Source organism: Hyperoodon ampullatus (assembly GCF_949752795.1).
Source record: "Hyperoodon ampullatus genome assembly, chromosome: 14".
Taxonomy (NCBI): Eukaryota; Metazoa; Chordata; class Mammalia; order Artiodactyla; family Ziphiidae; genus Hyperoodon; species Hyperoodon ampullatus.
The window spans coordinates 71,496,254-71,519,635 of NC_136927.1; the positions used below are offsets into that span (position 1 = coordinate 71,496,254).

General features: G+C 47.8%; 1 protein-coding gene across 10 annotated transcripts in view; it reads right to left on the reverse strand.

Moving 5' to 3' along the window:
• The window catches only part of PTPRT (protein tyrosine phosphatase receptor type T), a gene marked incomplete at both ends in the record, with an annotated part of 1,101,453 nt that overhangs the window by 661,040 nt on the left and 417,031 nt on the right, over positions 1-23,382 (reverse strand). The window lies entirely within an intron of this gene.

Here is a 23,382-nt window from a genome sequence, read left to right on the forward strand (position 1 = left end):
TGTTTCTCAGGAGGCTGTGGACCATGGATGGGTAAGAATGGTCCTTCACTTACCTTACGTGTGTATCCCTGAATGCCTGGACCATTGTAGGCACTTGATGAATGTCTGCAGGAAGCCAGATAGAAGAACAAGTTAAAAAAAAAAAAAAAAAAAAAAAGACAACTGGTATACCCGTCAATGTTGAATTTCAGGAGAAAGTTTCTCCTGGAGACTCTAGGTACCACTGTTTGCCCTGATCAACTGGGTCTTCCTGCTGCCATACTGTGGCCTCCATGACTCATCTTATTCACAACAAATTTGATCTTGTCACTTCTGTGTTTAAAACATCTTAATAGTCCCTGGGACCAGGCTCAAAGTTCTTGACCTGGTTAAAACAGATCCTTGTGATCTGGCTCTGTCAGGCTGCATCTCTACTGCTGTGTCTGCAGCCACCCCCTTCCTTGAATTTTGTGCCTGAGCAGCACCCAGCTTTGCACCATCCTCCAAATATCACTGTGCCTTCAGTCACACTATACTTCCCTCCAGAAGTGACCTTCCTGATCAAAACTCCAACCGTCTTTCTAGAGATGACGCAAATTAAACTTTCCGGTGAAGCATGTTGCACCCTTGCTCACCACCTGTTATTTTTACTTGGGTGCAATAACGGCTGTAAATACCTTTACTAATCATTAATATTTGGGTAGACTGTGTGCTGGACAACTTTCACACCTCATCTGTAACACAGTGCTTCTCAAATTTTAGCCTGTGTCCTACTCCCTGGAGGAGTTTTAAAACATAAATTCCTATACCCCACACCAAATTCTGATTCAAAAGGTCTGGGATGGGGCCTGAGAATTTACATTTCTAACAAGCTCCTAGCAATGCTGATGTTGTTGGTCCATGACCCCACTTTGAATAGCCCTGCCTACTTGGGAGTAAAATTATATTACCACTTTTATAAGGGAGGAGAAGTCAGGTGACTTGCCATGGGATAAATTAGTCAGTGATGAGGCCAAATTTTGAAGCTCAGTCTCTGGAACCACATCCTGAGCTTACTCAACAAGTAGACAGAGGAGCTGACAATCATTACGAGTTTACTCCACACAAAGCATTCCACCAAGACGACACATACATTATCTCATTTAATGCTCACAATCTTCTGAGGGGAATTCTATCACTCCCGCATTATAACTGATGAGGAAACAGGCACAGAAAAGGTAACTTTCCCAAGGTCACAAGGCAGTATATGTTAAAATGGAGAACTGGGCCAAGGGACAGTGGCAGCGCGCTCATGCATTAACAATGACCGTTTTCTAAATGTGATGTTGTTCATCTTTAATTGCAAGTGTTGGTTTACATGTAAGTCTCCCCAGCCAGACTGTATCTTTGAGGTCAGGGAAATTGTCTAATTTCCTTTTGCATCCTAGCCACTGGCAAAATGTAAGCAATCTGCAGATAAATAACTGTGTTTGATGAATGAATAAATATACAAGACTTAAGAAGTAAATATAGGATGCAAAAACAACCAAAATCTTAACTACTTGACAAGAAGATTACTCCTCCCTATAAAGGATAAAACAGGATCCACAGAACGATCCATAGAGGGGCTTCGAGGAGGCCCATTTGTCTCCAAATAAAGAAAAACAACCAAGCAAAACAACAACGACAACAACAAAAACACTCTGTCCCCAGAAGCTGTGGGCTGGCATTCAAAGAAGGCTCTAAAGGCAGGCAAAAGACTGCAGGTTTGGCAAAATGAGGCTCGCACCCCAAACTAAAAATGCTTCTCTTGGTTCCCTTTTAGCTAATTTCTCTCCTTTCTGAGCCTTCCAGGGGGGTCGGTCTAGAGGATGCTATTCAAACTAACAGCTGCAAAAGGGGGAAAAAAAAAACAAGAGAGGAACTTTTCTGTTGCTTGTAATCAAGGGTAAAAATAAAAGAGGCACAGCGAAAATTAAGGAAAATAAACAGTGATCAAGCCTTTTCTTTTCCATTTGCCTGTGGAGTCCTGCTGTGTGTCCAACGATGGAAGAAGAACAAAGTTGGGATGTGGAGGTCCTCATCGGCTCCCGTCGCATATAAGGACAGAAAAATGTCTCCACTGAGCCACAGTTATGGGACTGGGGAGACACACTGTCACAGCCTCCTTCTCCCATGCAGAAGTCGAGGCTGTGGCTGTGTTTGATCTCTCTAAGGAGGGATCTGGGTGGGAGGAGGTGGAGAGAAGGAGTGAATCAGGAATGAAATACTGCTCTGCCCTTGGCTGTGAGATGTGGGTTTGTACCTAGATGTAACCCGCAAGGAACCCACTCATTCAGATCTCTTGGGGAGTGGCCTTAGACTTGGCTGGAGGCCCTACAACCAAACTGTGGATGACCTGTTTCACCATGGCTACCTCCTCTCATCTCAAGACTCTATACTACACTCAGAACTGCATTTCAGCATCTGGGTTCTGAGATTTGGCCTGGACTGCCCTTGGCCAGGCTGAGTTGACCATGGCTTTCAATGACGACAGAAGAATGACAAGCCCTACCATATGCCAGGTTCTGTGCTGTGGGCCTGTCATGCAATATCTAGTTCTTACCACTGCTCTATGATGGAGGTAGATGTATCCCAACTGCATAGATGTGAAAGGTTCAAAATGACCAAAGTATGACACAAAACACATGACTCCATGTCTAGGTCCCTAATGTCAACAAAGAGAAAGCCTGCCTTTCCCAGGATCACTTATTTGGAAAGTGGCAGAGCAGGGGCTGTCATTCCGGTATGTGATCTGGAGCCCACACATTTCACCACCACACCAGGGAGCTCTGAGAGATGGTGGAGTTGGGCTTCTAGACTCACTGCTGGGATGTGACCACCCAAAGGGGAGAATCACAGTGGAAGTGGGAAGTGCAGTGAGAAGCTGCTTCACACAGAGTTGAGCAGCCACGGGGAAGAGCAGAAGTAGTAAGAAAGGAGCCCTGGAGGCCAGTGAAGGGGTCAGAAGCAAGTAGAACAGAGGCAAGAGAGGAAACTAGAGTCCAGGTAGTCAAGGAACTTGTTCCTTCTCACCCAGATCAGGCAGAGGACAGAGGCGAGAGAACTGGAAGAGAGGACCAGGGGAGTTCAACATGTGTGCAGTGCCTTGGAGTTACAGCTGAGGATGATCAGGAACACTCAGGGACCATGGGTCGTCGGTTCCAGCTGACCTTGTAGTGGATACTGTAGTGACCTGCTGACAAGGAGGCAGCTGCGCCCCTCCCACAGCTATTGGAAGTGTCAACTGCTTATTGCTCACAGCTTCATCCATCTCCGGGAACTGCCTCAAGGCTATGTTTGCTGGGGGTAGGGGACATGGCCAATGACCGGTTGATGTGGGAATACAAAGGCCCAGTCCTCTAGCCTCAATTCGGGACAACTCTGAAGTGACATCCAAGCTCCTGGGTTCGCCCACAGGGTCACCTGAGCCCTACTCTTTCAGCTGTACCCACATCACAAGTCAACTGCTCCCTCTGCCCAGTCCCGCCTCCCTCACTCCTTGACAGGTGTTCCTCCAAAGAACTTGCCTGAATAAACCTTCTGCATCCAACTCTCTGTCTCGGATTTTGTTCCCAGGGAATCCAATCTAAGACACTTCCTTTGCCTCAGCACTTCTCACCACTTCCTTCAAGGAAACTTCTAGAGAGATCTGCAGAATTCACAGGAAGGATGGGAGGATGAGTAGGTGAAGTGAACACCTTCACCTGGTCCCCGAGCACAGGTTCCTCCTGTCCAACCAGACTTCTCCCTGGTTCCATGAACCAGCTGCAAGATTTCCACCCTGGTCCTGGAATCAGCCGTTCAGCACAGTCTAACTGCACCAAATTTTATTGAGTCTTTGCTGGGACTGTGACTTCATCCAATTAAGTGGAGGTTACAGAAGGATCCACTTGTCATTACAGCAATTCCTTCTTGTGCTAAATGCTCCCAGAATCTTAACTACCAAGCAGGCATGATCGGAAAAGATGGCTCCAGTGGAGAAAGTAGTATTTCTCTTTCACAGGGACAAACACGGGCAGGTCCCTGAGCCCGACATGTACTACCCGTGTTCAGCAGCTACACAAATTAGATAGGCCTAAATAAGTCAGGCTGGAGACAGGGATGGAAACAGAATGCAGATGAGGCTTGCCCAAGGCTAGCACTGTGTGAGAAGGTTGGGAGCCCAAGTTTCTGGGGAAGCACAGCACAGCAGAAGTACTGAGCGGACAGCCAGGAGATGTGGGCTCAATGCCCTGCTCTTTCTCCTCCCATGTGAGGACTTCCAACAAGCCCTTTCCCCTCCCCCTCTAATCCCTTGAATGATCTGACCCCTGACTAGCTCTCCAGCCTCCACTCCCACCACTCACCCATTCCATTCCAATCACATCAACCACCCTCCATTCCTCCAACGTGCTACGCATTTCCTACCACTAGTATTTTCTTACTCACTGTCTCCTTTCCCTAGAAAAGTATTCCTACCCTTTAAATGGCTGACATCTTCTTATCCTCCAGGTCTTAGATCCAATGTCACTTCCTCCAAGAAGTCTCTCTCGTTCACTTACCAAAACAGATCTCCCAACTAATTCTCTGCCACTATACTCTGATTCTAACATGCTCCTTATAATAATATATATTCTCTATTCACTCTTTCAAAGTCCATCTGGTCCTGCCAAATGGTACTGTCCAATATGGTTGCCCCTACCCTGTGTGGTTATTTAAATTTAAATTCAATAAAATTTAAAACTCCTCAGTCACAGTAGCCACATTTCAAGGGCTCGTAGCCTCATGTGGCTATCGAGTCACAGATAGCAGACAGCAAAGATACAGAATAGCTCCATCATCACAGAAAATTCTATTGGACAATACTGGCCTACAATACACACTTTGTCACTTTGATCACCCCTGTATCCCTGGTGTTTGCAACAGTGCCTGGGCATATTGTAGCCACCCAAAAGTGTTGGGAAAAAAAATGAACAAACCAACAACAAATATTCCCAACAGAGGTATGTTCAAAAGAGCTAAGAAAAAAGAATGTTCACACCTGTCTACGAAAGTTGAAAAAGTCTTTATAGAGAAAGTGACATTTAAACTGAGCTTTGAGGGCTTCCCTGGTGGCGCAGTGGTTGAGAGTCTGCCTGCCAATGCAGGGGACACGGGTTCGAGCCCTGGTCTGGGAGGATCCCACATGCCGTGGAGCGACTGGGCCCGTGAGCCACAGCTGTTGGGCCTGCGCGTCTGGAGCCTGTGCTCCGCAATGAGAGGGCGTGATAGTGAGAGGCCCGCGCACCGCGATGAAGAGTGGCCCCCGCTTGCCGCAACTAGAGAAAGCCCTCGCACAGAGACAAAGACCGAACACAGCCAAAAATAAATAATAAAAATAAACTGAGCTTTGAAAGATGACAGCATGAGAAACAAGTGAAGAGCCAGAGAGCGAAGAGAATGGCAGAGGTAAAGGCCCTGAAGCATGAGAGATCATATGGTTTAATGTTCGGGGATTGGGCATGGTTCTCAGTGGTGGTGCTGCTGGTGGCAGAGTTGAGATTAGAACTCAGGTTTCCTTTCCTTGAAAGTCTGATGCTCAGGGCCTCATGGCTGAGATATTCGATTCAGGGTCCAGAATTTAAATGCGTGCTAGTGAAGCATATCATTCAAAAGCAAGAAAAATAGAGAGATTTTTTTTTAAAAACCCAAGGAGGAAAAAAAGGAATGCAGATGTTCATATTTTAGTAAGCTATAAAAGATCCCTGTGTCCTTCTCCTGCTCTGCATTTTGTTGCTTCTGTGCTGAACTTTAACACACGCACATAGCACAGGAGACAAGGTACCCATCTTAGGATGGATAAATAGAGGAGTGCCCTCTTGAGAAGGCTTCTCGGCATGAACACACAACGATGCAACCTCATGCAGAGGTAAAGGTGCCCATTCAGCATGCTGGCCCACGCCTGCTTTCAAACAGCTACTTCCCCAGACACACAGTTTAGCCACCTGCCCTCCAGATGATGTGCACATCCTGACACCTGCACAGATGACTCAGCTTTGGGAAGCCAGGAGGGTGGTGAGGATCACAGAGGTGGCGGGGGAAAGGAGGCAAATTCTTGGGCTTAATGTCCCCTTAGAATAGGAGGGCTCACTCTCTTCTGAAAGACTGGCTCATTTACACAAGCAGGGAGGAATTCCCAGTGCAGGCTTGGCTCTTTGCTTTGCCTTGTGGAGATAAAAGGCAAAAGAAACAAAAGACTTAGGGAGAGAAGCCGGTATGAGCCCACGAAGTTGCTCTGCATTAATCACCTCCTCACCCACACCCACTGGTGCCCTCTTTGACGCCAGCCCTCGGTCTTTGGCTGGGAAGATGCAGGTCAAGCTGTAGCTGGCTGGGGAGCTCATTAGCACCTCACCAGAGCCAAGCACTGCCTGCCTTCCAGAAGGTGGTGTGAACTCTCACTTCAGTTACTTCCTGCAATCAATACAATGCTTCTGCAGTCACTCCATCCACTGCCCTTGCAGCCACTGGAGACTATAGGCTTTTAAGGACAACCTTTGGGCTGATCAACACGTATGCCTTAACTTCATAGGAAATGGCATTCTATCCTTTGCACATTGATCCTCTGGGCTCCCAACACAGTGAGACCCAGAGCTGGAGAGAAGCACTTCCGGCAATGTGCTGGGTGCGGAGGTCCAGGCCTCGGCTGGGGGTTGGGACAACATAAGCAGAAGGCCATAGTGATAATAGGTGTTGCATGGGGAGGTCCTTCATGCAGTTCCAGAGATGGCTCAGGGGTCCTGGCTGGAGACCCTGAAGCCGAGGCTCCCACTCACACGTAAGGTCTCAGGAACACTGTGTCTGAGATATATTTCCCTTGATGACCCCTTTGTTGCCTTGACCAGCTTTTAGCTGCCCTGTATATGGCCACCAGGGCCCAAGAGAGCCTTAGCTCTACATATGGCCCAGCAGGCCCCATGTTTCTGGCAGGCAATCACTCCAGCTAAGCCACAGGACTCTGGAACTGGGATTTTTGTGGACCACTGGACAGTAGTAAGTCCTGTGGAGCACTGTTGACTCCAATTCTGCAGGGCCGCCTTCCAGAAGCCACTTCCTCTCTGGGATGTAAAGGACCACTCTCAGCCCTTCCAAAGGCCAGCAGGAACCCAAAAGATGGAGTCCCTTCTTACTTTCAAAATGTCTCTCAGTATACCCTTAATAGACATACCCAATAGAGTGATGCTGTTTTTCAAGGCCAACTGACCACAGTCTGAATAAAGACCTGATGCTGCCAGATCCCAAGACTTAGGATTCTAGAAGATCAGAGCTGGGTAGGATTCGAGAAGAAAAAGACCTAGTCCAACCACATGTGTAAAATGAAGTAATAATACACCTACGCTGGAAGATGTGCTGTGAGAGTTATCCAAGATCATCTCATCCTTTTAAAGTGCTGTATTAGTGAGCTTTTGCTGCAGTAACAAACATCGATAATTTTTTTTTTTTTTTTTGGCCACGCTGCACAGCATGTAGGATCTTGGTTCCCTGACAGGGATCAAACCCATGCCCTCTGCAGTGGAAGCGTGGAATCTTAACCACTTGACCACCAGGGAAGTCCCATATACAGACTTTTCTTTTCTTTTCTTTTTTTTTTTTTTTTGGCTGCGCCACACGGCATACAAACATCCATAAATCTTAAATAAGTTCACACACACTGGTTTCTTGCTTTTAGGTCTGTGGGCCAATGCGGCTTGGCTCCAAGTTGGGTTCAGATCTGTTCCTTACTCCCCAGGAGAAGTAAACATGTGCAGAACAATACAATCTTCCAGAGGCGTTTGTTAGCAAAGGCTGGGCACCTCTCAGAACACGTTAGATGCGCGGAACGTTAGTATCATTATCATTCTTAGTAGTGACATTGTGCTGATGATTCACTGATGCTCTAATAAGGTTGAGGCAGATAAGGCAGAATTTGGGAGCTGCTACTTGGCAGTGGCCCTGGGAAAGCTTAACACCTCTTGCCTGGGCCCGACTGGCCCTAAGAACTGGGATGGAGCCAGCTATGACCGGACGAGAGGGAAGAGGCTGCAGCCAGGCCAGGACTAACCCTGCAGCTGTCCTCGGGACCAGGAGGAATTGGAGAAGGTGGCATCTCATGGAAACGTAAGCTCATGGCAGGGCCAGGACTTACACCCAGGCCCCCTGACCTCCTAGACTGAATTCCTGCTCTGCCCACACTAGGAAGGAGAGCAGGTTAAGATGGTATTAACTTTTTTTCTTTTTTACATATTTAAAAAACAGAAAACAAAAAAAACCTCTTAATGTTTATTTTTTTCTTTTAGGCTGAAGCTTAACTCCAAAAATAGACACTCCTTTTCAGTAGCCCTGTCATTAGCAGTTGCTACAAACACTATGTCCCCCATGCGCTGAACTGCAGGAATGACACTTGAAAAGAGCAATTAGAACAGAAGTCTCCTGAGAATCACGATGAGGCCCGCGGCTGCAGTTCCTGGTGCTCACACCTCCGCAGGGCGTGGCCAGGAGCCAGGCCTCCCCCAGAGCTTCCTGTATCTCCAGGTGGGCCACCCACACCCCAGCATCTGCCTCTCCTGTGTGCCTGAGTATGTGCCTCCCCCAAGAGAACTGGGGGCCACTCAGCCCACCAACTCCACCCTAGCTGTATGTTCTCAGCCAGGTCACTGAACCTCTCTGAGTCTCTGATGCCTCATCTAGAAAATGGAAATTGTAATAAGTTGGGGTTATTTGGGCCATCTTCATTTTGTACATGTTAAAGAACTACTTGATTTCATGCAAGCAGCCACTAACAGAATTCTTCCTCCACACAGTGAACTTGGGAATAAAGAGATGAACTGGACACAGCCCTTGACTTCAGAGACATTACAGTCTAGCAGGGGTTCCTGTTCGGTGGATAGAGATTTGGAGACCCCTAACCTCTTTTCTCCTCCACGAGAACGTACGTTTTTGGATCATAGAAGCCCTGTCCCCATATAGCTCTTCGGTGTATCCCTCGTGTCTAGAAGATTCCTGGGACATAGTGGGTGTTGAATGAATATCTGCCTCATTGATCAATCAATTAGCACAGCATCTGGAGACAGCACTGTGCAGGTCTATCTTTGTAATAGTGATTTAGCCAAATAGCAAACGGTGCTACTTGTCCTCGATCAGAGAGTGCTTGTAGGAAGATGCGAGTGCCACACATCGGTGTGGCCTCACCCTGTACCCCAGGTATCAGAATCACGCAGCCATTGCCAACAACTCCATGGGTGTGGACAAGGCTGGTGTACAACAAGGTATTAAGAAGTAACGAAGGGGAGAGACGGAGAGTGCAGGCGTCAGAGGGAATGAGAAGGGAGGACACAGTGGGAGAGAGGAGGGTGGGGAGCGGAGAGAAGAGCTGTGTTTTCCAGGAGGAAATATCCTACCAAGGACACTGACCAGCAGGGCAGAGGGAGCCGAGTTACCCATCTGTGACCTTCTGCAAGAGAGGGTGACAGGCAGGGCTGGGCAGATGCTGATGGGAGGAGAAAGGATGATGGGGGACTGGAGAGAGGATGTCAGGAAGCAGAGGCACAGAGGCAAAGCCCAGAGCCATCGAGAGGGACTGCACTCTGGGGTGGGCAGACATAGATAAATAACTTGGTTCTGAGCACATCTGGTCCTCAAATGGCCTTGCAGCTGTGAGAAATTCATTCAAACAGAAGAATTAAATTACATCACGGTTATTTAAGCTGGAAACCAGGGGGTCCAGATTGTAGACCACAACCTACCAACAGCCCTAAATCTTCAGAAATCTGGAGAAAGCCCACTGGGGCGGGGCACACACGATGGGAGCCCTGCCTGTGCCCTTCTGATTCCTGTCTGCCCAGAACCCCTCTTTAGGGGCAGGGCTCCTGCCCCACCCTGCATCTTCCTGCAGAGCCCGGACTCCTCACATCCTGCCCCGCTGGGCACAGAGCTGGGCACCTGGCTCTCACAGTTGGGCACATGACCCTTCCACCTGCCACTGGGTGGAACAGCTGGTCCAGCATTGGCTACTCAACCCAGGCAAGGATGATCACAATCCTCTCCCGGGGTGTTCAGAAATGGAGAGAAGTAAACTCCCTTACTCTGGAGCTTGTTAAACTAGAAGGCATGGATCTGGAGCTGTCAGTCCTTGACTTGCCCCCAGCACTCCCCATAAGCATGTACGAGAATAACGTCAAGGACAAACAAGCAGAACAGGAAGTGCAGAGGAGACGGAGCCCTGGGTCCACCATTCGAGCCGTGAGACTTGGCTCTACACATAGGCAGCTCCGTGCCTGGGCGTCCCAGGGACATGAGCCAATAATCTCCCTCTGAGTCTGTACCCAGTTAAGAGTTGGGTTGCTGCCCCTTACCACTAAGAGGGTCCAGACTGAGAATGGTCCTCTATCTCCATCCTCAAGCTCAGAGCAGCCTCTGCTGAGCCCTCCTGCTCTTGATTATGTCAATAAGGCAGGTCAAGGGTGAGAGCGTGGGCAGGGCTGTGGCCTGCGGAGACCTCCAGACCCAAGGCGAGGATGCGATCCTCGCTGGCAGTGAAACGGGCCCCGCTTCTGAGATGCAAAAGAAAGGCCAGGGGAGAGTCATGCACCTGCCAGAGGGAACTAATCCAAAGCCAGTGGGGGAATAACTGGCAAGTAGCACTGGCAGAGACGAGCTGTGCAAACAGGTCCCTGGGAACTGTCTGCTGCCAGGTCGCTGTGCCTCTGAGCTTCTGAGGAAGCAAGAGAAGGGAGGGGCCGGGGCAACACAGCAGGAGGCCAGAGCCTTCAGAGGAGGTCACAGACACCAAGAACTTCTGAGGGGGTGGCCAGAGCACGTGCACCTCATATTCCATTTGGGGGCATTTGCATTTCTGTGTTGTAACCCCCTTCCCTTGCCCTAAATCCTTAGAAGCGCTACACCACCAAGAACGTGTGTGTGTGTGTGTGTGTGTGTGTGTTGGGAAAAGGATGAAGAAAAATTAAGGAAGGGGACTAAGTTCCAAATGTGGACGGTGCAGAGTAGGTGTAAGAAACGAGGGGTAACTGACATAGGAAGCCAGTGGGAATGGAAACCAAACAGTTCGAAGTTACCACAACATGAGGCCTTAGGAACATGCAAAAATTAGAAAGAGAGCTCATTCTACCCAAATCCCAAAGGGCAGGCCTTCTATTGGCACACAGGCTGCAGATAAACTTGGGGTTAGGGGAGCTCTTCTCAGGTCCAGGCCCAGGAATACCTGGCATGGGCCCTCTGTGCAAAGACAAATGACTACAGGTGTATCTATGAGCTGCTTCTTTGGGGCTTCTGGAAACGACAGGGTAGCCCATGGATGACACTGGGGCCCAGGAGCCAATGAGGAGTCCTACAGCCCTAGCTGCATAAGGGGGCGGGGGGAAAGGTGGTAGCTTGGGGCTTAGGCCATAAAGGTGGAGTCCCCAGGCACAGGCAGTAGGACCAAGTCCACACTCAGCAAACTTCTGGGTATGGGTCAGGGCCTGAAGGTGGGTATCCTACAGTTTCCTTCATCTCTGCTTATTGCAGAAGTCAAGGAAGGAAATCAACAGAGCCTAGGATTCAGCAGAGACAAGAGAAGATGCCTGGAAGAGTCACCCTTGTCTCTAGGCCTGCAAGCTGGCTTGGTCACTTAATGGACTATATTAGCCTAGCGAAGGGAAGAAAGGTGAAGTGCAAAGGGGTGGTCAGCTCAGTACTCCTAAAAGAAAAGTCGCAGGGGTCAGTACAGATGTGCCTGGGGCTGCAATGCTCAGAGAGAAGGAACGGCCTTCTGACGAGTCAGTCCCGATGACACCGGGCAGAAAGAATCAGCTAACTCTGCTTTGCTGTGAGGCCTGATTCCATCACTGCTGGGCTTCCACGAAATGCCAAGTGGGAACTATGGCACAGTCCTGATGCTGAGGGTGTCTGTCCACCATAGAGGTGGACACTTGAGAATGAGGTCTCAAAGCCATTAGGCAGGAGGGGCCAGGATAATGGACAGCCACCCCCCCCCCCACATATGCTGGATCAGTCGTGGCTGGTTCAGATACTGCTCATTCATGTCACAGCCCAGTGAGGTCATGGGGTGGGCAGGGGTGGTGCTGGGCTCCACATAGCATTCAGGGATCCAGCTTCTGTCTGGAGGTGCTGTCTGCCTCAGAGTGAGGTCTCCAATGTCACAACAGGAGGGGAAAGATGGGGTTCACACGTGGGAGATTCTGTATAGGTCTGGCCTGGAAGGGGCACGTATCGCTTTGGCACACATTCCTCTACCCCATGTGGAGGCGGGAGTCTAGGAAGTGTAACTTTCCTGCCCACCCAGAAGGAAGGATAAATGGTATGGAGAACAAATCACATTGTCACATGACTCTGAACTTCCCCAGCTAGTACGAAGTAGGCCCCACTCTGTGATTTCCACACTTGATTTCACTGAGCCTCAGAAAATGTAAGGCAAACAAGATCATTCGTTCCTTTTTACAAATGGAGAAACTGAGGCTCAGTCACGTGCAGAGTTTAATCCAACAGCAAACAGAGCGAGAAGTCTGCCCCAGCTCCACCTGCCTCTAAAGTGCAGCCTCACCGCCTCTCCTCAGGAAGACCATTTTCAACTGCTTGCAAAGACACAGCAAATGCCAGTCCTGTCTCACGGGGGCGTCCAGCAGTTCCCCACTCACGTGTGTGAGAGATGAGAAGAGCAAACCACGGAGCACATTTTGCCGCTGATTAACTCAAACAGGAGGCTTTCCCTCACCAAGAACAGATGATCAGCCACTCTGCCAAAAAGTGTCTGCTCCATACCGCCAGGCCGAGTTCCATCAGAGAGGAAGAATTCCAGTTACTCAGAGGTAAGTGAGCCACATCTGCCACTGGATACACATCTAAAGCAACAGGCCTGCTACTCTGATTAGTAATGAAAAGTTGGAGCAAGCACACTTGATTTAAAAGAGAAGGGCCCATTCTCTACCAGGGTCCAGGAAAGCATAAAAAAGGAGGATCATATGCACTTAAAAACAACAAGAACAACCTTTAAAGAAGCAAAGAAATCCACCTGCCTAGGTGGTGGGAAAACTAAAATTTTACACCACTGCAGGAACCCCATGATTCTGTAGAGCTGTGTCATTTGTTTTTCATACTATTTTAGGAAGGCATTCTATTGTTTGAGGGGGAATAAGTTTGAAACCCACCTGTAGAATACACCTTCTCTTTTGACAAATAGGGAAGCTGAGGCCCAGAGAAATGGTCATTCAAATCTAATTAGCAGCAAAATGGAGGCTCCCTTCCTTCTAAGATAAACCTCACCTAAGCCCTGGCTCTGAGTTCCCTGGATTAGGATAGCAGCACATCTTAGATGGGGCGTGAACATGGAGTTTAAAAACAATGCAATGTGGGCATAAGGAACCCCACTGATTACATCGGAAGCCCACTGTCCACGCCCCGCCAATTGCTGAGATACTGCTTTTTTGGCATCTGTCTCCTGCTAACTGTTCCACCTTTGCTTTTTAAATGTTTAAACATGTTGCCACAAATTTTTCATGAGGATCATTTCTTTAAAAAAAAAAAAAAAAGTATTTATTTGTTTATTTGGCTGCGCCGGGTCTTAGTTGCGGCACGTGGAATCTTCAGTTGCGGCATGTGGGATCTAGTCCCCTGACCAGGGATCGAACCCAGACCCCCTGCATTGGGAGCACAGAGTCTTAACCCCTGGACCACCAGGGAAGTCCCTTCATGAGGATCATTTCTAAATGACTGGTGATACTTGCTTCTGAAATGCACAATGCTTTACTCCACCCTCTCTCCCCACCCCACCCATCCCCATTTGGGATCACTGGGCTCTACCGGTAGGTAGACTGACTTGGGTTGAAGAGGCAGCAAGCTGGGGGAGTCTGCGCACAGTGACAGCTCCCATGGCCAGCTGGGCTGGTGTGTACTGTCCACTGGGACACCCTAGCTCACTCACCAGGTCAGAATAAACCAGAAGTCAAATGTCAGAGTTTTTAGACTAAGAGACCGGGGATCAGAGAAGTTGAATCATTTCTTCACAGCTAATGTCACCAGCGCTCCCTTCTTTCTCCTACATCTCTGGCCAGAAGTCCACAAAATTGCAGATGAACACCACAGCATCAGGGACGGGGAGGGGTTTGGGTCAGAGTTTCTCAACCTTGGCACAACTGGCCTTTAGGGCTGAGCAGTTCTTTGCTACGGAGGCTGTCCTGTGCATTGTAGAAGTCTAGCAGCATCTCTGGCCTCCACCCACTGGATGCAGGTGCTCCCTTCCCAGGTGTGACAATTAAAAATGTCTCGGGACATTGCCACAAGTCCCCTGGTAGATGAAATCACCCTCAGTTAAGAACCACTGGTCTAGGCAGAGGTTGTAACACTTCAGAGGCAAATGAGGCACCAGTGAGAGGACAGAGACAATGATCTAGAGCATCCTTTCCAAATCTGGAGCCCACGGTTTAACTGAGTCCAACTGAGCCTGAATCTTAGGTCCTCAGAAACAATTTTCCATGTCTATTTGTCACAGAATAGAACATGATAGAAAATGAGCATTAGGAGGGTCAGAAAAAAAATGTCTTAATTATAATAGGAATAGGACAGACACTGGGCTATGAGACTCTAAGTAGGCTGGGTGATCAGCCTTCAGCATCCTCATCTGAAACGTGGGAGCAGGGGAGGGTTGAATAGAACCTCACGTGAAATATCCAGGGCAGTGTCTGGCCTGCAATAAATGGTCCATAAATGTTAGCTTACGACAGACCTTACAGCTCTTTCCACATCCCAGATAATTCTTCCATTTGAACACGGGAGGTTAATGTTCCAGGTGAATGAGGGTTTAATGCAGTTGCCGTTTGATTTAATTTCCAAATGCGTTAAAAGCATTAACGCAACCCATCAGCATGCAGCGGATGAAGCAGTCAAACTAATTCACGGAAACCAGTACTTGTCAGGTGTTATTTATCCACATTTACGTTTGTTTTTTTCTTTTCAATAAGCTGTTCTTTGTGCCCATATAGAACACAATATACATTGATCTCTCTCAGTTCGCCCTCCCCACACACACATACGTTCAAGTAAGTTTCCCACTTTCCTCCCGCCTGTCATTTTTCTCTTCCCCTGGAAAACTAACAGTGACGTCATCCAAGAGTGAGGGAATCCAGGGCTAAGACTGGGCAGCTGGCAGATGGGGAGCGCGGAGAATGATGAAGACAAGCATAAACACGGGGGCAGTTAGTTCACAAAGGATGAACATAGTCATGACCCTCCCCCAAATCTAGAGAAGCTGTGCTCTTATTCCATTTTATAATTAAGGAGTCATGGAATGAAGTTCCGAATTCACATAGCTAACACAAGGCAGACTGGGATTTGAACCCAAGACCTACACGATTTGGAATCTACCAGTGCTTGCCAATAGCAGTTGTGGTTTAAAAAAAAAAAAAAAAAAGGATGCAACCCATTCATAAAAGTTAAGACTAAGAAAGACAAAAACTAAGAGCATCAGGGTATTTTTCCTACAGGGAAGGAAGGCTACACAGACGATGTCGATGCTGAGGTTTCTCTGCAATAGCATCTTCCAGGAAAGCCGAGGTCAGACATGGGGTGGAGGGAGGAAGTAGGTACGTGTGACGTAAAGAGGTGCTAAATGTGTAGACACAGGTTGAAGCAGGTATACGCCAGTCGGCAGGACTCGGGAGGAATACAGAGGGCTCACCTCGAGGCAAGCCTTCCCTTGACAGCCACCAAGGAAGGCCCAGAAGCTTCTAAAATGACCATTATAATGGCCACATGGTAGACTAGATAAGTAGTATGATGCTGGCAGGTCAACTGAGACCCCAAAATTGCAACCAAAGCAGGACAAAGGGAGGCCATAGGAGGGACACAGGGAATTAAAAAGCTCACAGCTTCCATAATTAGGAAGAAACGAATAAGGGAAAAAAACAACACTTATAGGAAAAGATAAAAAAGAAGCACCCAGGGCTTCCCTGGTGGTGCAGTGGTTGAGAGTCCGCCTGCCGATGCAGGGGACACGAGTTTGTGCCCCGGTCCGGGAAGATCCCACATGCCGCAGAGCGGCTGGGCCCGTGAGCCATGGCCGCTGAGCCTGCGCGTCCGGAGCCTGTGCTCCACAACGGGAGAGGCCGCAACAGTGAGAGGCCCGTGTACCGCAGGAAAAAAAAAAAAAATGAAAAAGAAAAAGAAGCACCCAGAAAGGACATGGAACTTCCTCAAAAGTAGGAGAAGAACCTACAGTTCCAACAATACTGAGAACCTTGAGAAAGGAAGGAATGGTGAGGAGTGTGCAATGCCACTGCCTGCTTCTGAAGTAAGGGTCTGAGAACTCACCGCTGGATACAGCAAATGTCTGAGCACCTTCTACACTCCAGGTACTGTATTAGGTGCCATGGATCCAGCAGCAAGCAAGACCTACAGAGCTTCTTCCTTCAAGAGCGTGCATAACTCAGAGATGTGAATGACCATGGCGGGCAGTGATAAGAGTGGGGAAGAAAACCACAGCCTAGTACAATGGTACAGAGTCACAGGAGGGAGTGTGGTCACGCGAAGGCTCTCTGAGGAGCTGATGCCTGAGCAGAGACCACCGTGGACAAGACAAATGAGCCACACAATCGTCTGGAAGAAAAGTATTTCGGGCAAAGAGAGAGGAGCAAGTGAAAAGGGCCTAAGGTCAGACTTAACTTGCTGGGGTTCAAGGAAGAGGAAGTGGACCGGTGTGGCCAGAGAAGAGAATGAGAGGAAACATGGGGCTGGGGGGTCAGAAATCAGAGACAGAGGCCAGATCTAGAGACTGCATTAAGAAGTTTGGACTTTACTCTGAGGATAAGAGAGGAGCTAGTGGAGGGTTTTAGGCAAGGGTGGGCCATGATTCAAGTTGGTTTCAAACTATCACTGAGGCTGCTGCATAGAGAACAGACCTCGGTGGTACAGGAGTGGAGCAGGCAGGAGGCTGGCAGAGTCATCCAACTGCAAAGAGATGGGGGTTGGTCCCGTGCAGTGATGGACAAACTGTGTCCTGGGAGCCAAATCCTGCTCCGTGCCTGTTTGAGTAAATAAAGTTTTATCGCCACACAGCCTTACTCACTCACTGACATCTTTTCTAGGGCTACATTTGCTACAACAGCAGAATTGAGTAGTTAAAACAGAGCCTGGATGGCCCACAAAGCTGAAAACATTTACTACCATGCCCTGTGCAGGAATGGTTTGCCACCTCCTGGTCTAGGGTGTGGACAGGAGAGGTGGTGGGGATGATGGGGCTCCAGGCAGGCTTAGGAAGTGGAGTTTACAGGGCAGAGGCTGGACTCCAGCCCAGGCTCTCTGACCACTGAGCCATACAGCCCCCAGCTCTTCTCTGCCTCTGAAGGCTGGCAGAGAACAGAAACGATTCTGACGGAACCTCTGCAGTGCTCCAGTGGCTGTCCAAGCTGAAATGCTCAGGGTGGTCACTGGCTTTGCCTCTTCTCCTGGCATGCAGCTGTCCTCCTAGGCTGCTCTCACTGATGGGACAGGGACCAGCAGCCTTGGTCATCTCGGAAGGTTGTAGATGCTTTCCCAAACTGCATCAGTCGTTCCACCCTTTGTATTTCCTCAGGTCACACCTGATTACAGGGCCTACCATACTGGATTTTGTAAGAAATGTGGTATAGAAGAAAGAGCATGAGCTGAGGCACAAGCAGGCATGGGCTGGAATCCCAGCTCTGCCATGTGTAAGGTGTGTGACCTTGGGATGATTGTCTAACCTCTCTGATCCTCCATGCCCTCATTTGTAAAAGGGGGATGCTACAGCACCTGTATCGTAGGATTATGGATAGGATTAGCAAGACAGTATAGTAGGCGCCCAACACAACTAGATGACCATGCATTACAGGTTTGCACAATTCTTCCTGCTAGACCGTGAGCTTATCACACTACTTGACACATAGTTGGGGCTCAATAAACTATTAAACAAATGAATATAAGAACAAGTCAACTACTCCAGCCATGTATCTTTAAACCAGAGGCTGTAAACTCAAAGGCCTACAGGAACCAGACTAGTGATGTGAGCAAAATGTGCCAAGTGAGGACAGGGGTGGGCTGTGGAGCACATGCCCCAGAACAGGGCAGCCACACCAGCCCACTGCTGCCACTCCAGAATGCAGGCTCAATGTGGCCAAATCAATACAACTTCAAGAGGCATTTAAGTATTGAAACAAGTGTTAAAAGTAAAAAAGACAGTGCAACCTAAGGAAAGCATTTCTGCAACCAATTTGGACTAGTGGGCTGCATTTGACAACCCCAAGCCCATTCCAAAAGAAAGAGACCTTAAGATGACTAAGTTTAAATTTCCACAGTACAAGAAGCAGAACAAGGAAAAATGGACACTGTGTTTGGTCAATATCCCCTTAATAACAGTAAAATGTGATTATTGATAGTTACAGATATAACTGGGTGGGTGTCTACTTTTACTGGGATCTATACATATATTGTCTCCCTCTAATAAGGATCCAATTAGCTATATTTACCCTCACTGAACAGATGAGGAAACTGAGGCTTGGAGTGAATATATAATTTGCCTGAAGACACAGACAGCTGGCGCCAGGACTGAGACTGAAACTTGGGATGTTTACATCCAAAATCCATGCTCTTGACCCTTGATAGGAAGTCATATCAGTACTAAACTCAGAATGTCTGACTCTCAGCACCAGTACTGGATTTCTTCTAGGCACCAATCTGCATACTGATAAGAAGGTTCTGAACCCATGGTAGGTTGTTAAATGGAGTTAGAAGGCAAATTTAAAAATCACCACCAACAACACATTTTTGATGAGTTACAAAATTTTCATCAAGAGCACATCTGCATTTTTGAAGACACCTGTCTTTGAGATAAACTAAAACACCCTGAAATCGAAGACGTTAAGAAACCCAGAAACAGGGAGAGAATTAGTGCATTTATGAGCACTGGTCTGGAACAGGTAGGTTGAGAGGCCAGATTGTCAACTGAGCAAAACCTCAATTACAGAGTAATCTAATGTATACCCAGGTACATTATCACAACTCAATAAACAGTTCTTTGGAATTAAGTTATTCCAATTTGCTTTCATTTTGATCAGTGTGTTGCCCTGAGAATTTGATATTACCTATACTCAAATGAGGTGGCAGCTTCTGAAGCACTGATGCTCACAATCCCAGGATAATACATGAGCCACAAGCCAGCCAGCCATAAACACACCTGCTTAGGGAAAGACAGAGACCCAGCCTGAGTCTCCACCTTCCACGGCTTGGCCCAGCACAAGCACCTGCCACAGATGCCACCAGAGGGGCCTCCAGCTCCTGGCACCCTTGGGCGCTGAGGGGTCCTGTAACCTCCCAATCCCTACATGGCCCGAGTTCTGAAGGAATGATGCCAGGCGGACGGGGCCCATGTGATCAGGCGGCTGAGCATAAGCAGGACCAGCTACTTTTCTTTTGGTCCAGAAACCTGACTCACCGGTGGTAGATACAGAAGGGCACCCAGGGAGTCTAACGACCCAAATGTTCCCAAGTCCACATGTTGGCCCCCTCTTTTATATTCCTCCCTCCCTTTCTGTATGCTCAGCACATGGGGGAAAGCACCAGTCCCCTCTTTGCAGAGGAGGCCTTAAGGGATCTCTCCAGGGCCACACAGATCACAATCAAATCCACACCTGGGCCAGGTGTCCTGCCCCACCACCCACTCAGGCCGTCACCACCTTTTATTTCCTTACAGGGGAAACCTCACCCACCTCAAGTCATTTATTTTATTTAACAAACACTTATAGCTCAGTGGGCCAGGCACTCTTCTAAGAACTCTTACACCCATTGTCCTATGTAATCCTCAGGACACACACCCCTGAGGGAGGTAATGCTATACCTCCACCCCCAGATAAACCAGCTGAAGCTGGGAGAGGTTGATGTTCAAGGTCACTGAGCTGGGATGAGAAGGGGCCAGGATTCAAACCCGGGCATCTCAGCTCCAGGGTCCTTTCCTGTCTCTGAATTGGAACTAAACGGAGGAAACCTGGAAAAAATGCTGCCCAGGGATGGTCTTCTTCCTGTGACGCCCCAGTGTCTGTCAGCTCCCTGCCACTCGGTCCACACGATCGGTGTGATGTGTAAACCAGGAACAGGAAATTCAATGTGGGGAGCAGCCCCATCCCCTGGGAGAGCGCCTGGCCCTTGAGAATAGCCTTCTTTCTCAGATTTTCTCCCTTCCCTGAAAGAAGGTAGATTTGTATTTTTTCCATTTTTTTGTTGTTTGTTTTTAACAAGTGAAAATATTTCAGTATTAAAGTATTTAAGCATTCTGGCTCAGCCACAAAAAGGGGCTCTAAGATGTGAGTGAGTCATTCTTTATAAAGCACTTTCCCCGCAATGCTCTGGTTTGCTGCCTTCAAGTGGGTTCCTGGCCACACACTCCAGGGTGACAGGCTTCCTCTGCTGGTTGTTGCTGCCTCTGGGGGTCCCCTGTCTTTCACTGTCTTGTTTGGCTTGGGTACCATTAGCTTTTTATGAGAGAGAGAGAGAGAGAGACAGTGTGTGTGTGTGTGTGTGTGTGTGTGTGTGTGTGTCGGGAAGGGTTAAATCCATTTCTCCACGAATCTGGCAGTTAGTACCCCACTCCAGAAAGGTGGGGAGTGGTGGGAGGGTGATGCATGAGTTAAAAAGGCAAGTTAACAACAGGTCGGGGGACCCCTGTCATGAACCCTGTCTGCTATCTGGACGCTTTCGACACTGTTCATGACATCATGCTACCTTGTGCTGACAAGGCCACAATCCTCAGGGCCTCCAGGTGTTGCCAAAATAGCATGACCTAGCTCCTGGTCCAATCCTAGCTCTGCCCCTAAGGACCTGTCTCTATTTCTCAACCTGGCTGTGACTGTTCTCACAGCCGTAAAATGAACTAAAACAAAACCAAGGTGCGGAGCCAAAATCAGGACTCCATGCGATCTTGGATGTGAAGGGACTTCTACATTCAAGGGGTCCAGCTTCGAGCTTACCACCAATTGAGTATAAAAAGGAAAAAAAAAAACACAAGCGGGAAGAAAAATGGGCACTAAAAAAAATGTGATATTCCATAAAGGATTTCAGTAAGGTATAACAAAACAGGACCCGGTCACCAGGAGCACAAACCCACCATCGCCCACCCTGAAGGAGACCCCTGAAGGAGACCATCCAGCGCATCCCTTACAATGGAGCAGCAAAGGCTGGGGTGGGGGGTGAACGGAGCAGTGTTAGCTCCTGGATTGTACTGACAAACCTGGTCAGGGCACCACTCAGTCCAAGCTGAACTCTGGCCCAGGACACACAGCCAACAAAGGATAAACCACAGTCCTAGGACACACTGGCCACCCCTCCAAATGAAGACCATGATGCTTCACCATGGAAATCACATCCTCTGTCCCAGAGCCCTCTGGATTTGGTTTCCCACACCTCCTTCTCCACACCTGGGGACGTAAGGCTAAATGAAGCATTTTCTGGTTCCATTTGTCTGCAGCTGAAAAGTTCAGAGCCCTACACTAGCCCCCTAGTCTTTCACCCTATGCAATCATTACCAACTCTGTGCCAGCCATGGGCAAGGTGCTGGTGAGACCGGGGACAACAGGAGAAAACACTATCCATTCTCCGAGTGGGGAGGGTGGGCTTCCTTTCCGGTGTGGGAGATCACCATAAAAGAGTATGTGCAGTGAGTGTTCCAGAGGGCACAGCTCAGGAGTTACATATTCACTATCTGAAAGACCTGCAAAGGCCACTTGATCACACAAATCAATCTTATGGCACCAAAAAGCCAAGATACGAGCCTAATGGGATCAAAATGATGGTTTCTTTTATATATAATGGCACTCAATGTAAACTATTTTAAAGATGATTTTTTTTTCCTGTTAGTTGTTCTGTTCATAACTACCCAATCTGTTGATCTTCAGCTTAAGTGTTCACAGAATTATAGTGATGAAATGCATTCCTGCTGAGGCCAATAACTCCGTCACTTATCCACCATTCAACAAGTATTTTAAGGTGGAGCCTTACAAAATGACCGATTGTGCAGGTCAGAACTGTCAAACGCTGGCTATCTCAGATGGTTCGGTGTGCTTAGCACTCGTGCCAGGCACTCAGCTAAGCTCGGGGGACTGATTGTGAACCATGAACCAAATGGAAGATGCCCCAAATCCCACAGAGCTTATATCCTAAAGGGGGGGACGGACACTGCCAAGTAAACAAATAAAGAAAAATACATAATTTGGAAATGTGATGAGTGAAAAAGAGACAAGGTGATATAATAGAATGTGACCACCAGAATGGGGGGGTCAGGGGAGGGTAATTCTCTCAGAGAAGATGGCATGATGACAGTAAAGCTGAGATCTGATTAATGACAAATGGGCAGCCATGTGAATATCCATCTGGAGTCAGGACAGCACAGGAGAGAGAATCCCACACCCTCTAGGATTAGAGATCCTAGACTCACACTAGTCCAGGCAAGGTTACCATGACATGCGGAAGCAAAGAGAGGTCAAGGTTTCACACCAACCAATCCTTTGACCAAGGGAACCAACTCAGGATCCTCTGGAGGGTGGAGAGATGCTTTTACCTTCAAAACACTGGGTATCATTCTACAGCTAGCATTAAGACAAACAGCTTCATTATTTCATTCACTAAATTATGTTATATTAAAATTTTAATCGGCGAACATAACACTGGAAAATGAGAACATCCATACACTGCTATTTTCCAGTGTAAGCTGTCAAACCCTTTTTTTTTTTTTTTTTTGCAAAAGCAATATTGCAACACAAAGAAAAATCTGTAAAGATTCTTTGGCCTACCAACTCTACCCCTAGGGAATTTATCCAAGGAAATAATCTGGTTTAGTAGAATAAAAATATTCTCTTCTGAAGAACTCAATTGAGGCGTTAATCATTGCATGCACAAAGGAAAGATAAAAGAAAAACAAGTATACCTGGAATTACCTAAATGATGACAGAGATTTTTAAAAATAGGATGATTCACTTGATGAAATAGCATACAACCATTAAGCACTGTAACAAAGATTATATAGTCTTTCAAAAATGAATGGACTATCCAGCTCCTTGAAAGAAGCAGAAAAGGAACAATGTGCATATTTTAATGGAAAAACATGTCAGTGATACCTCAAGGTGAAAAAGAAAATTGAAAAAAAAGTTGAATCAAAGCCAGTGGGGTGGGAGGTTATTTATTTCAAAAGTCCTTCTAAAATATTGTCATTATATCGAGTTTTCAATAAAAAATCCCTCAGAAACAATTGTACTCTGATCACTGTAATAGAACGCCACCAAAGCACAAGGACATTGGCTCACTCTAACTTTAAATGCAGAATAAAGCCAAATTTGGAGATGTCGTCTGTGTTATATATCCCATAAACTTTCATAT